We start from the raw sequence: 14,472 nt of genomic DNA on the forward strand, positions 1-14,472 counted from the left end.
AGAAACGTTTACTTATAAATGCCTCAAAAGGATGGATGTCCAACAGGCCTGTGAACACCTGCTGATTTGTAAATGAAGATAAAAATAGTACCCATAGATCACAAAGCCTTCCGACAGGTATTTGAATGCACAATAAATATTAACACGAGTTCAGCAATGTCACTTTCCATGGCCAAAATGTTGCTAAGGCAGTAAATGCAGCTACATCTTTCTCGCCACTTATTTTTCCAAGCCAGCTCTTCCCCCCTTAAACTAGTTGGGTTTTCCAGCATCTCCTCAAAAGCTGCTGAATCTGCCCAGTTTAGAATAATGACAGTGGAAGGGGAAAAATTTTACATCCAAAAATTTCACTTTTAGAGATCTCAGCATTTTCTAGACATGAGAATTTTGCAGATCAGGAGTTCTGACCCACTGCAGTCCTTACTTAACCTTTCTGGAAGCCACAAGTTGCTCAATGATTTGAAAAACAGGCAAGCAGTGTTGCTAAGTGTGACTACCAATTGCACTACCCTGTTTTGAGAAAGGGTGGCAAACACCCTCCGTGGGTGAATTGGACCTACCAGGTCCTAACATGGCATGGAAATGCAGCAGAAAGTGAGAAACAAGTCCTGGACCTAAGCCTAATAGTACTTTCATGTGTACTCTAAAGCTCCAACTCCTTAAGTGAACCAATTATAACCGTGTCTCTGTCCATTTAATTGAGTTTCCAGTGTTTGTGAGCCAAGACAAAACCTGAAAATATGGACCCTAAACCAGCGGGTACCAAAAGCAGATTTTGCAAAAGAATTCAAGTTTATTATTACATAAAATTATGTGATATGCCTGGATTCTAATGGCTGAATATTTTAAGGCTGGCAATCTTAAATTAGTGTAATCATTAGTATAAGCACCAAAATCCACTTCCTGTATTGAAAGTTCTTTTATTCAAGATTATCCACACTGCATAACTTGAAAATGGCACTCAAGGCAAAAAGAATTGTGAATTTACAACCAAAAGGTAGCCTGAGGGCCATCACTGTCACAGACAAGCTTGATTTACAGCTGAACAGATAGTATCAAAATATAAACTACAAATTAAACACAACTCTAAAGCAGAAAAAAATTATGGTTTTACACTAGGGTGATAAACTACCAAAGAAGCTCTGGTGTTTGTAAGTTAATACAAACAATACAAACAATACTTATTAATACTTGCAATATATGCAGATATTGACGGATCCTATTACATCCCCCTGCTCCAGTCCCCTCAGCCAAGATGGTGGGGCCACATTGAGAGCTGTGCAGAAGATGCACTCACTAACTGTGAGCCCACATTAAACCTTGAGTGGGTGTGCAACAGTCTCCTTTTAGGTTAAGGAACAAAATCTCCTTGTAGAAAAGAACACTAATTGTAGCAAATTTCAGAGTTCAGGAATCTTTGAGTTATTTAAATCCACAATATACCATTTGTTTCCCATGACATTTATTAGGAAAACAGATCAGAATTGGTCATATATGCCTCATTAGGAAAAAAAAACCCACGACGAAAAAGCTGAATTTACCTAGATTTTTAAACTTAAGGCAGCCAAGAGGTCATTTAAACTATAATTGTTCTTAGATTCAAACCCAGATACACATTCTATCTTCAGATGGTGTCTCTAGGATCTGATCACTCAAGCATGTGTATGATTCTTCACTGACAAACCACCTGACTCCTCTACTTGTGCAACTTGCATTACTCATAAGAAATCCTTGGCAGAGGCAGACCAACATATGTTAATTACTGGGCTGCATTATAATAGGTCTGACATCTTGTTTCTCATCCAGGGTTTAAAATAAAAGGAAACAACAGTCTCTTTCAATACAAAAGTACATATTTTTGTATCTCAGGCTAAAAATATTCTACGTTAAAAACACAAATAGATCAACTGCCAAAGAATCCCTGCCTCTTCAGTGCTCCTTTGGAGGGTTTAGCCTTATTAAACAATGAAGGAAAGCAAAGAGAGGTTGGTGTATATGTATTCACCTTTTATTTACTACAAAATATTCATAAATCGGGTGCAACCGGTAAAATGGGAGCTTGACTCACCAATATTTCATTTCTTGTATTAAAAGTTTTTCAGATAACGTTGGCTGCCAGTTTCTTCAGCAAAATAAGGTACAAATTCATGAACACTGAAGATGAGCATGACTACAACAAATATATACTTTAAAATATATTTTTATTTTTCATACAGCAGGAGTTATGTACTATTTCTTTATTTTATGATTTAATATGCTGGGATATTGCTAAGACAAGATGTTGGCAACATTACAAGTATTTTTGATTTACATTTCGCTTTATTGAGAAAAAGATACTGAGGGCCACTGCTGCAATTTCAGAAAAAGGAGTAAGACTCCACACCGACATACTGTTTCTTCTTGGGTGACCAAATTAAAATTTTTTAGTCTGAATTTCGAATTGTGTGTCACCATAAAACTGCTAGAAACATATGAAGTTTCCCTTAAATTTTCAAAACACTAATATTCCAAAGTTAGGCACTGGTATCAGATTTTCTTTCACAAAAAGTGTTGCAAAAAAGTTTGCGCATTGAATGATTTATGCAAGCATATAGGACGCAAAACCTTTAGGAATACACTGAAAACGCTGTCTCAGAAGTTTGGGGTTTTTTTCCCAAAGCGATTAAACAAGTGTATCACACAGCCATGACCAGAAAGCTGCTGGGCAGCCATCGTCCCGTCCTTGCCCACCCCAGACTCCCTGCCCTGGGTGCTGCGCCGAGGCAGAGCCGGTCCCGCTCCGAAGGCAGAGTGCCAGCCAAGAAGCTGCAGCCAGGAGCAGACAGATGGTGGCCAATAAGGAAACCATCACAGCGTCTTAGTCACCATGGCACAGCCTGGGCACCACACAATAGCAGCCTGCCTGTCATCGACTTTATCCTCCTTTCAGCTCGTTAATGTGTTTACCTGCATATGCCTGGTGCTCCCAGCTCTGGGCACGCAGACGCCCAGCTGGAGCTGTCCTGGGTGAACCACTCCAGTGGCATGGCACTTACAAGAACCCATCACAGCCTATCAGAGAGCTAAAGGCAAATATCCAAAGGTTACAAAACACTGCCTTAAATGCAGCATACCAACCACCACTCTGGGGGAGCAGCTATGCTCTAGGGTAGCTAAGAGGAAACACGCCAAAGTCTTAAAAATAGATGTTCCAAGTACCAATTATTTAACAAAAGCAACATTAACAGATGAATCCTAAATTTTCAGCATTTTTTGTATTTATTTGGGGATAAAACAACCTTACTTAAGGGTAAGAGAAGCAGCACAATCCTGAATTTAAGGCACTCACTTGTTTCCCCCCAGCCAGTTGCCCAGAGCTCCACTCTGAACCCCCCAGCAGCAGCCACCGCTGCCACCTCAACTCTGTCCCTGCAGACCCTACACCTCTCAGATGCTTTTCAACGGGTTCCTTCACAAAAGAGCAATCTGTCATGAATACAGGTAGAATAAAAATTATTGCAATTATTTTCAGAACCTGTTTTAATCAAAAAAGCTCTGAAGCACTAACCACCCACAGCACTGCTCTTTGCAGAAAGAACCACTGCCTCACCCAAGCCTGAGCAGCACCAAGCACCATCTGCTCTGTGCCCCAGGGGGCCCTTCCACTCTCCCAACCTGCACAGCTCCAGCCACTGCCACCGGCAGTGGAATCCAGCAGCTCTGCTCTCCCTGCTGCACAGACTTCGAGGGCACAGCAATTTCAGGTGGATGTTTTAAAATATTTATCTTCTGTCCTGTTGCTGATTCCTTCTGAAGCATAAGCCATCTCCGAACGGCCATCGCTTTATGCATAACTCATACCCAAGGATCACTCGGAACGCAAGGACTGGTCTCCAAAGGAAGCATTTACAATGCTCACACAAGTCCAATTATGGCATCTTTCATACCTAAACTGTACCTTTGCTAAACACCAGGTTCAAGTATTCGTTATTAACAAACACTGCAAAGGTTCCCCAGAATTCTTTCTGTACTCTGTCTCTTGCTGGTCACCAACAGCTGGTGTTTTACTTGTCCTCTGCTACAGAATAACACAAGGCCAAATGAAACTGACTCCTGAGTTACACATAAACAAGCAAGTGCCCGCTGCAGAGGTGGGACTTTGTTTAGTGTAGTTTGAAGCCCTCCTGGGTATCCAGCTTCCCACGCAGCTCCTGTCCGCCTGCTCCACAGAGCCTGGAGCAGCAGGACCACAGAGCCCCCCGGTTTCTCCTTCGTTCCAGTGCCACCCCAAAGCAGCAGGGACTGGGGAGCGAAAGCCAGGGCTGAGCAGTGCTGAGTGTGCCCTTCCTCTGCAAGGGCTCCCCACAGCCACACGAACTGCTGTGGCAGAAGCAGGATCAGAGCCAGCCATGCGGCCTGAGCAAAGCAGAGGGCAAATGACTGAGAAAAGACACAGCACCCACACGCTCAAAAAGCTGCCAAAAAGCTGCAGGAAGAAGATGGGAGCCCAAGTGTTTTAACTTGCAAGGCTGATTTAACGAAGTCTGAGAGGGCGCTGCTAGTGACCCAAAATAACTTCTCCTTACATAATACTGTTATGATTTTAATGTGAGAGATGTCAGAGTATTACAGTGCCAAAAGCCAAAGCTACGCATTCATTTGGAAAGCTAGTAGGCACCTATCTCTAATGGTATCTAACTCCAGCTGGACTGCAACCCAATACTTTTTAAAACAGTGATGTAGATTTTTGGAGAAATCTCACACTTGAGAGAACAAGCAAAGACTCAAGTACAGTTCCTGTAACAAACATCTAAAAGCAGGACCGACAGCTGCATTAAGTCTCACCAGGTGAGACACATCAGAGTGGATATCTCAGAATCAAAAAGGGACTTGTGAATGGGATCAATTTGAACACTAGTTTGTAGACAAACAGCCTTGACAGCGCAACACACATTGAATTCACCTTTTCAGTCACAGAACTATCATCCACATCTGCACATAAGTGCCCACTGCAACTCAGCACCTTGATTTTCTGTGAAACAGAAAGGTAAGGTTTTGTGGTTTTGTAAAGCACCTAAAGCACGGTGAGCTGAGTGTGCAGATAGTCAGATCACAAAAGCATGTACAGGATGACACTTCACTGGCCTGACATCCTTTAGAACAAGAATTCCAGTTAAAAAAAAGGGAAGTTTAATTAAATATAAAGTGAATCAACCTGTGCTAAGTGGAGAAGAGAAGGTTTACTTGAAAAGGCTTGAGGAAAGCCTCGGGTTGCTATAAGGGAGACCTAAGCATAAGCTGTATAACAGCTGTAACAAAGTTAACTTCTGTGATCTCACTGCTGGGAAAAGAGTTATAAGCATTAAACAAACACAGGATTTACAAGGACACTAAGAGACTGCGTAGACTGCCTGACAACCATATCATTCTTCTTTTCCCCTGCAAACCTGCAGGATACTAAACTCTTCTCTCTTTCATCTATGGGTAGATGCATAAACAAACTGCTTTTCCAAGAATTCAGTGTCAACTAAGTCTCTAAAAGTGCTTTTTAAAGCATTTTCTTGCCCCTTTATTTTTTTAGCTGGAGGTAGGGTTGGCACAGCTTGGCAGGACAGGGGAGATAATCAAATGGCTTTTCCATTCACCGAAAAATATAAAATAGTTTTAAACTGAAGTGTAACAGTGCTTATTGTCAAAATAGTTTAGCTGCAGGAACCTGTATTTTGCAATGTATTTTAAGTAAATGCATTCCCTAAGAAAATTTTCATGTTTATAAGGCTTCTTTTTGTCATTTACAATAGCCAAGACCTTAGAGACGTGCAGTACTAAGGAAAACTAAGGTTTATGTGAAAGCAGTGATAGGTAAGGTATTTCTTATTTTCACACTATCTATGGAGGCATCCCGCCTTCGGGCTGCACAAACAGAAGTGCTGCTCAAACTGGGCACAGACACAGGGCAGAGCAGCTGATGAGTTTCTCTCATTTCCTCAAGGAAGTGGCTGTAGTTGGAGGGGTGGAGGTCTTACAACTCGGGGCTCAAGCCTCTCCTCCCTGTGAGTCAACTCTCTTGTGGTGGATATTTTCCCCTCACGCATCACACTCTCACACCTCTAAAATAACCAAGAGCAGATGGTAACCTTTAAGCTGGAGAATGCCCACCTAGCAGGCTGCTGGACTACAGTAATGTCCAAGAGAAGAGCACAGGGGAAGGGTCTGAGTTTCACACAAAATCAGTCATAAAAACACCTTACAAGCTTACAATGATTTCTGCTTTTGGTGAGGTAGACTCCGAAACCCCCTTTGTCAGTATGAGACCAGACAATTTCCAGGGAAGTCCCTGGAAACCTTCTCAAGTCCCATCTCAAACCTTTTCAAGCACCAACTGCCCTGCAGTGTCAGCCTCGGCACTGTCCTGCACTTCTCCCTCACCCCACGGTGCCCTTATTTACACAATAAACCAGTATTAGATCAGCTCATCTGTTTTCAGAAAGGGTGTTCAAAAACACAAGAAGAGAAACCTGCACGGCAGAATTTACAGATGGAGATACAGAGGTGTGTATTTCAGAGCAGCCTGAAAGACTCCACTGTTCTCACAGGGAATCAGGAATGTAGCCAAGAAACAAGCAGATACACATCAAGGGAACTGTTTTTTCCTACTAAATGGCCAATTGAAGCCCCTACTATTCTGTCATATATCTATGTCACTGCAGTCCCAATAAATAATGCTTTCTGATTAGTTATGAGACTATCTAGAAATCTCTAAGACAGATACCGTTCACTGTGCCAGCCAGTCAGTCATCGGAGCCCTGAAGTCTCAAAGGAATGAAAAACTACTACATGATTCCAAAAGACAACACAAACTTGTTGTCAAGGTATTGCTTTTTCTCTTACTCCTCAAACATGTTTCTACCTAATCAGCAAAGATGACAAATGGCATTTCACAGCACAAAGAGCTGCCATACGAATGAGGCAGTTTCCCCACATTTGTGCATTAGATCAAGTCCGTATTCTCTAGTTAATGCTATCTGGACCAAGCTGACTACCAAACTAAATCACCAGAAGAATTTACCAGTTACCAGGTAAAGAGTTGAGAACAAATAAGATTTGAAGAAAACCCAAATAAAGACAACCATCTCCATACTAGTTTTGAGTGACATTATCAGATGCTTCACTTTTGTGGCTTTCATTCTCGTGCTATCTTTGACAACACATATGTATTATCTATATGTTAGAGTTGCTCTCCTTTCTGAAGTCAGACCCACAGCAGTGCTGCTTTTCCCTGGAAATAAAAAGGCTTACAGCAACCACAGTCCCTCTGTGCCCACAACCAATACTGACTACAAAAAGACTGGCATACAGCCCTACAGGAAGAGGATAACACAGCTGATTATGGATCAGGCACCTGGACTGTCACCTGGGTAGGTTTCACAGGTCTAAAGGAGGATGATTTAGCATGAGGACATGAGTTATAAATCAGGTTTTCACCATCCACTGTCATAAGCCAGGACAAACAAGAAAACATAAAATTAATAAGAAACCTCTTATATAGACTAACAACGAGCAGTAGAGGTAATACAAACTCGCACTTTTATGAAATTTGCACAGGTTTGTAGCACTGTGCATATAAATGGCGTTTTGAGCAATTTCTTTTTCTCCCTCCCACTGCCTGATATTGAGCCAGGAGCCTTTCAGCTTCACTTTGGGAATCAAGTCAAAGCTGGTCTGCAGAGTCCAAACAAACCCCGGATTACCAACCAGAGGATATGCTTCCCACATTTATGTTAATGGAATGTTACTGTGATAGGCTGTATGTCACTACCCCAATATTAGTACACTAGACAAAATACAAACCAGCTTGATCTATAGAATTATCCATGTAAAGGACAGAAATCCCTTTTCAAGCTTAGATATTTCACTAGATACTAAAACTTATTTTAAAATGCATCAACCACCACAAATTGGAAAGGATTTCTTGGATGTTAGACCATTCACTAAAGGAGTAAAAAATTACTTCCTCTGTCCTCTGCTACAGAACTAAAATGTATAAGCAACTGAAGGAAACTACAGGTGTTCCAGAATGAATGATCACCTATGTGAGCTTCAGAAGGGCAAGTTCTTTTAAAGAATGAGCCATTCCCTGTGGAGTAACTTAATTTCTATTGACGCTTACAGAAGAAATTAGGTTGAAAGTGATTTTGTCTGTCTAAGAACAACTTTGCTTTTTTTACTGGATACCTAATACCCATAGAAATTTGCCCTGCTCCATAAAGGGAAGGGCAGAGCACTGTACTGAAGCCAGGAAACTTCATCTTTGCAGGCAATGTAGACTTCAGTGTATCTTAAATTATTAGAACCAAAAATAACATGTAACAAGTGTAAGGCCATCTCCTACTCTCATAATACACTACTGCCTCCAACAGTCTAGCTGTGGAGATCCATTACAACTCATTGCCTGGACATTTCCCTAGCAGCCTATATTCTCTTTAAAATATTCTAACATTAGCCAAGCTGAATGTTAATGATCATGTGAAACCCAATGGAAGTGAAGAATTGAAAATTGCTACATAAGAATTTTCTGCTTTATAGTAAGAAGTGGGGAGGAGGAAATCAGTACAGCAAAACAACCTTTTAAGCCAAAGACACCATTTTAAAGCTGAAATTATTTCTAATACCACTGACAGCCTCAACTTGTCATCAGCAGGAAGGCTTACATACCCTCGGAGTGAAGATGTGAATTGAGTGTAAGGAAAACATACAATATCAGAGCAGGAGGTCTGTCTGGTGGTTCTATATTGATGTTTTGCTTACTGTGTTTTCCCATAAAACACACCTAAATGGATAAAGAGGGCTTGTGCTGCTTGTCCTGCAACAGGCAGTTGACAGGAACAAACATAAACCAACATAAACTCTTCAGCAATATTCTCGCCACTTTGCTGCAATACAGGATAGAATTTCACAAAAATTGGTCTAACTAGGAGTGAACAAATTAGCCAATTGCGTAGTGGTCAAATTTGCTACCACAGGCATTAACTGCAGTCCTACTTATTTATGAGAAACAGGCTTCCCAGGTAAAGCCATAACAACCCAAGCTCACGCCTCCTGCAGCATTTGATCACCCACGTTGTTAGAGCAGCACAGCAGGCACCACGAGTTCCTGGCCAGCCACTACCTCCATTTCTCATAGTCACATTATCTTCTGTGTGACTGGAAAAAGGCTGGATCCCTGTTGTTCTGAAACCTATCAACAACATTGGGGAAGGCAAAAGGAATTCCAGCTCTTTTTCCTTTCCCAGATCTATTTTTCTTCCTTTTCAGGAGAGAAACCAGGCTTTCCAAGCTGCTAGTACAAACATTAAATTGCTAAAAACCTGCCAACATTGTCTCCAACTATAGTATCAGCGATGTAACTTCCATCCATGAGGGTTTGGGGTGCTGCTTTTGCTCTACTTTTGCTTTCCCCCCCCCCCCCCCCCAACAGAAAACCTTTGGAGCCCATAAAAGTGGAAGAGATTTGGGGCAAAGGGCAAGCAACTCCCAAGAAATGTTATGAATGGAACTATGCTACAGAGAGCCTTGCCTTTCCACTTCTTGTACATGAGAAATCATTCAGATGTTGCAAAAACGGATCCATTATCTTTTGTGGGTTTCTTAAAATAATCTAAAAACAGAATTGTACACCATAGTAAGATCGCAGATTTATTTCATCCCAGAGAGCACAAAACATTCTCTGTACATATACACAGCAACTCACTTCTTTCCTGAAACAAAGTTTTCATTGATCCTTTGCCACACACTCAATTATTGTTTCTAATCATGATCGTTTATTTAAGGTATTGTGAACTGTAAACAATGCAAACAATGCAAAATAAAAGCATCTGTCCATGTTGACATGAATGTAATTGGCAGGTTAGATACCTATATCAACTGGTCCCAAAGGCGTTCTTCTTAAATTCAGAAAGCCCAAAGTAAATTTAAATTACAATTTACAGAATAATCTTGAAATCAGCCACTTTTCAAGGTAGTGTTATCTTGTATGGATAAAACTGTCAATTCAATCCCAGGAAATACTTCATTATTTTAAAATATAATCCTAAAGACTTTTTTTTTTTGAAAGCCTCTTTCTTTTTTTAATGCAGTGGATTATGCAAAATTCCTGGTCCTCCTTGCAACCATGGGGGAAAATAATCTTCCTCTCGTAATGTAGCAATTATAGATACGTATGTAAAAAGAGCAGAAATCAAGGCACTTTGAAACAACACTTAAAAAGATTAAGAAAATACTTGACTATGGGATATTTAGGGGATTTCAAGTCAGGTTTTCCACAGCCTCAGTGTAAAAATAAGCGACCTTTTCCTCCTCCCCTTCCCCACCCCAAACTCTGAGGAAAACGGCCACCAAATGCACTCAGCTAGCCTCAAAGTCACACGTGCTCCATTGCAGATCTTGCTTTCAATGTCTCTTTTGTTTGATGGCTGGTGTTTCAACATCCTCAGCTTGGAACAGAGAAAGGTCAGAGCGAGTCTTCTGGCATTCACAAACCTGCACCAGGCCCCGCCAAGAGAAGATTGATGCCACAGTACATTTTCCCCAGTCAAGAGAAGGAAGTGGAGCTCTGAATCCACGACAAACTATGTTCGTCAGAGGGATTTGTTTCCCAAAGGTGTTTAGCTTTGCTACATTCCTTTGTGAAACTTTTCTGCTGGCGCTAGTAATGTTTTTGAGTTACTCGCTGTGCCATGTTACTGCCTCAGTATCGTAACCTGAACAGGTTCCCACCAGCAAGTCATTTAGCCATACATTCCAGCATACAGCCTTTTTAAAAAATTCGCCTCCAGATTTTGCTTCACCTCTACGTTATCCCCATTGCCCTCCCACCTGCTGCCCTCGCCTTTCCTCCCTTGAGTGGGGAGGAGAGGCTGCACCATTAAACTTCCAGTGTGCAAGGCCAAGGTCCCTTCCACAGCTAGAGAGAAGCTGTTGCTAAAGATTCCTTAAAAGCTTTGGCACTTCACGGCAGTTGGAACTACTCAACCAGAGCTGGGAGCCAAAGCTTTGCCACAGCATTAATGGGCTTTTGCCCTTTTAAATTTTATAAGCCTGTCGCCTTTCTGATGCGCGCAGTTTTATTCACAGCCCTAAATGGCCATTTCATATTTAAAAGAAAGCTTGCATAGGTAGCACCCTAAAACTACCCCAGGTCATTCATCACCCCAGCACTCCTACTGTCTCTTAGGAAACCTTTGATAGAGCATTTGTTCAGGCTGCCAAGTTAAATCCTCTTCTCTCGTGTCAATGCATTGAAAAAAGCAGTCAGAACACCAGCTTCACTCAGGCCTGCTGAAGTAAATGGAGAAAACCAATTCCTCTGGCACTACAGAGCCATTAAGCCGTTTGCAGATTATTAACTGAAGCACAAAAATACACACGGCGCACAATCGGACGACAGAGCAGAGCTATGCCTTGAGTTTGCTTCGGTCCCGAAAAACTGACGATACAGCCGCAATTTGCACCAAGTCATGCAGCTGCCGGGCTGATGAGCGGGACCCCGGCAACCCCAGACAAAAGCGGCGATGCGGGGGTCCCGCTGCCACGGCCGGGCAGGTTCCACCTTTAGCAAAGACGGTGGTGGGGGCTGCACTCGAAGGGGCACCCCCGAGGCGCCGCCCCGCGTCTCTCATCGCAGCCTCCGAGGCGGCACCGAAATTAAACTTTGCACGTGCAAAACAAAGTTTACAGTCTAAAACCCCGATTATAGTAACAACTTCCTCCCCCTGTCTCAGACTGCCGTACTCCTTCCCCGCTACCGCGCCAGCCCAGAATGCTATCCCGAGCCCCGCGGGGGGGGGGGGTGGGGGGGACAAGAGCGTGGCTGGATGGCTCCTATTTTTATGTTTACATTCCTGAAGTGTCTTTTAACTGGCTGCCATTCTCCCTCTCCCCGCGAGCAGCTCCGCCGGCCGCCCCTGGAAGCGCTTCCCCCGCTCCCCTCGCACAAAGGCGGGCGAGCTCCGGCCGGGTCGGGCCGGGCAGGGCACGGCACCCCCGGCCCTCTGCCCCCGCGCCCCCTCCCCTCCGCCCGGCGGCTTCCTGGACAGATGCACGGGGGGAGGGAGGGGAAGAGGGACGGAGGGGGGCTTCTCCTTCCTCCTGCCTGGCGAGAGAGGCCCAGGTCCCAACTGGCTCTCAAAACCCAGACGCAAGGAATTTACACCCAGGCAAGCTTCCCGGAGCCCCAAGAACAGGCGCAGGCTTCCCCGCGCGTCTCCCGAGCCCCGCACGGGCGGCCGGGCACGCACGCCCCGAGCCGCAGCCCCGGCCCCGCTGCGGGGCTCCTGCCCGCCCCGACGGAGCTCGCCCCGGCCGGGGGCAGCCGCCGCCCCGGTCCCCGCAGCCCCCTTTGTGCTTGCGGCGGCTCCGACGCCCGCCCGCCTCCCGCCGCGGCTGCTCCAAGTTCGCCCCGGGCCGGGTCCCTCCGCGACCCCGCGGCCGGCCCGGGAAGGGCATTGGCCGGCTGGAGCCGCTTCCCCGCCCGGGCCCGGCTCCGCGGCTGCTCGCTCGCCCTCGCCCCGCGCCCTCGGCGGGGACAGTCTGCCCCTTTAAGAAGTCTCCACACATTTTCTCCCCTTGCAGAATAAATATGTTGTTGTTTTCTTTTTCTTTTTTTTCTCCTCCCTGTACACCTTTTTCCCCAGCGTGGCCGCTCCATTGTTTCTGCTCCGCCGAGACGCAACCCCTGCCCGGCCGCGAACGGGGAGGTGCGAGCAGGGAGCGCAAATAGACGCGAAACTTACCTACGGATTGCAAAGCAGCCTTGCAGCAGCAAAATAATAAGGAAGAAGGCAGGCAAAATCCTCTTTCCCAACTGATTTGCAGCTCTACTCGGGTATTTTTATATATATAATTTTGTTTATTCCCCTCCTTTCTTCCTTCTCCCCCTGCTTTCTTTTTTCTTCCTCCCCCCCCCTTTTTTTTTCCCCCTTGCCCACAGACAGTGAAAAGGAGCTCAATGTTAGTGGGTGAGTAAGTGAATCAACTAGCAGAGAGCACAGCAAGTTGAAGTGTCAAATTACATTGGCTATTCTATTACCAAAGGGCCATGCTTTGTGGCTGCTGGCAAAATCTGTCCCAGATTCCTATCTGAAAGGGAGCTGCCTCCTAGAGGGATGTTCTTCCCTTCGCCCTCTCCCTTCCCCTCTCCCCCCGCAAAACACACACCGTCCCCCCCCCCACAAATCACACCAAGTTAAAAATCTTAGATACGAGTTAAAATACAAATATTGTCTTACAGTGTCTTTTAAGGCGGGGATTCTCGTTTTAGTCCTCCTGAATACCAAGCACTCGGAAACCCTTCCACTCTGGAAACTGAAAGCTGGAGAATATGTATACTCCCTTCGGTGTTTTTGTATTATTAAATAGGGGAAAACCACCCTGGACCCAGCACACTCTCAAGCATGAGGTGTCTCCGTCTCTGTCGTCTTCACGAGTGAATTTTTACGGGCATGGAAGAAACTACCGGGCGGGCAGGGGGATTACACGGGAACGCCGAGACATCCTGCCGGCTCCGTTATTGCACTTTAGCCCCCCCACCCCCCTCCATTTATTGCCACCACCCCCACCCTCGGGGCGGCTGTTATTTTCAGAGCTCGGAGCTCCCGCCACCCAGGTAGGAGCGGGGTTCTCCCGGGGGTCCCCGCTCAGCCGGGGAAGCCGGGCGGGCGGCGGTGCCCGGCGGGGCGGGCCCAGGAGGCGGCCCCGGCACGGGGGGGCGGTCAGGGGCCGGGGCCCCCCCGCCGCCCGGAGCGCGGCCCCCGGCGCTAACAATAGGGCGTGTTTTTCTGCTGTTTTTCTTCCCCTGTGCTCCTTAGGAAATCCAGTCCGATTTCCAGGGAGAAAATAAGAAGAAACCGTCCTTGTCTGACGAGCCCCAATCTGCTAAAAAACATCTCCCTCGACTTCTCTTCCCCTTGATAAAACACTTCCAGGACAATCAATATTTTATGATGAGTTGTTAATAAGCCTAATATATTCATCCCTGCTCCAACGGGGCTTGTTAGATTATGCAATTAAGATAAGCAATTTAAACAGCACTGTGTAGCTCCTCGCTGGTCACATTCGTCTTGTTGTTGGAGGAGGAGAACGATCGGGACTGTAAAGGGATGTCGGATCGCTCGGGGAAGGGGAAGATTGTCTAATTTTTTCTTATTTTTTTCAGCTGCGTGCAGGCGGAACGGAGCGCTACCTCCGCGGTCCGCGCCGGTGCCCCCGCGGGGCTGCCCCGGTCCGCCGCCGCCGGACGCGCTCGTCTGTGCGGGGCTGCGCCGCCCGCCCGCCCCCGAGGGCAGCGCCCCCGCCCCGCTCATTCACGCCTTCGTGGCTTCCCCAGTGAAAAGACCCCTCTGTCTGCCCTTCTCCCTGTGCCTCCGGCCGCCCCCCGAGCGCCTCGGGGCGCGGGGGGGGCCCTGCGGACGCTGCGCCCGCGGCCGCCCCCAGCGC

The 14,472-nt window shown here is 45.7% G+C and overlaps 1 protein-coding gene across 5 annotated transcripts in view; it reads right to left on the reverse strand.

Moving 5' to 3' along the window:
• ZMIZ1 (zinc finger MIZ-type containing 1) overlaps positions 1-13,659 on the reverse strand; it is a 340,912-nt gene extending 327,253 nt beyond the window's left edge. For 2 of the 5 annotated variants that reach the window (XM_041404842.1, XM_041404839.1), the window contains exon 1: positions 12,771-13,007. The gene's annotated coding sequence lies outside the window, so the exon portion shown is untranslated. Of the gene's footprint in view, positions 1-12,770; positions 13,008-13,265 lie in introns of those variants that run through there. The other 3 variants (XM_041404841.1, XM_041404846.1, XM_041404843.1) reach the window with 3 other exon arrangements.
• Positions 13,660-14,472: the final 813 nt, after the last annotated feature.

The sequence above is a fragment of the Onychostruthus taczanowskii genome, unplaced genomic scaffold (assembly GCF_017590055.1).
Source record: "Onychostruthus taczanowskii isolate IOZ18803 unplaced genomic scaffold, ASM1759005v1 scaffold22, whole genome shotgun sequence".
Classification (NCBI taxonomy): Eukaryota; Metazoa; Chordata; class Aves; order Passeriformes; family Passeridae; genus Onychostruthus; species Onychostruthus taczanowskii.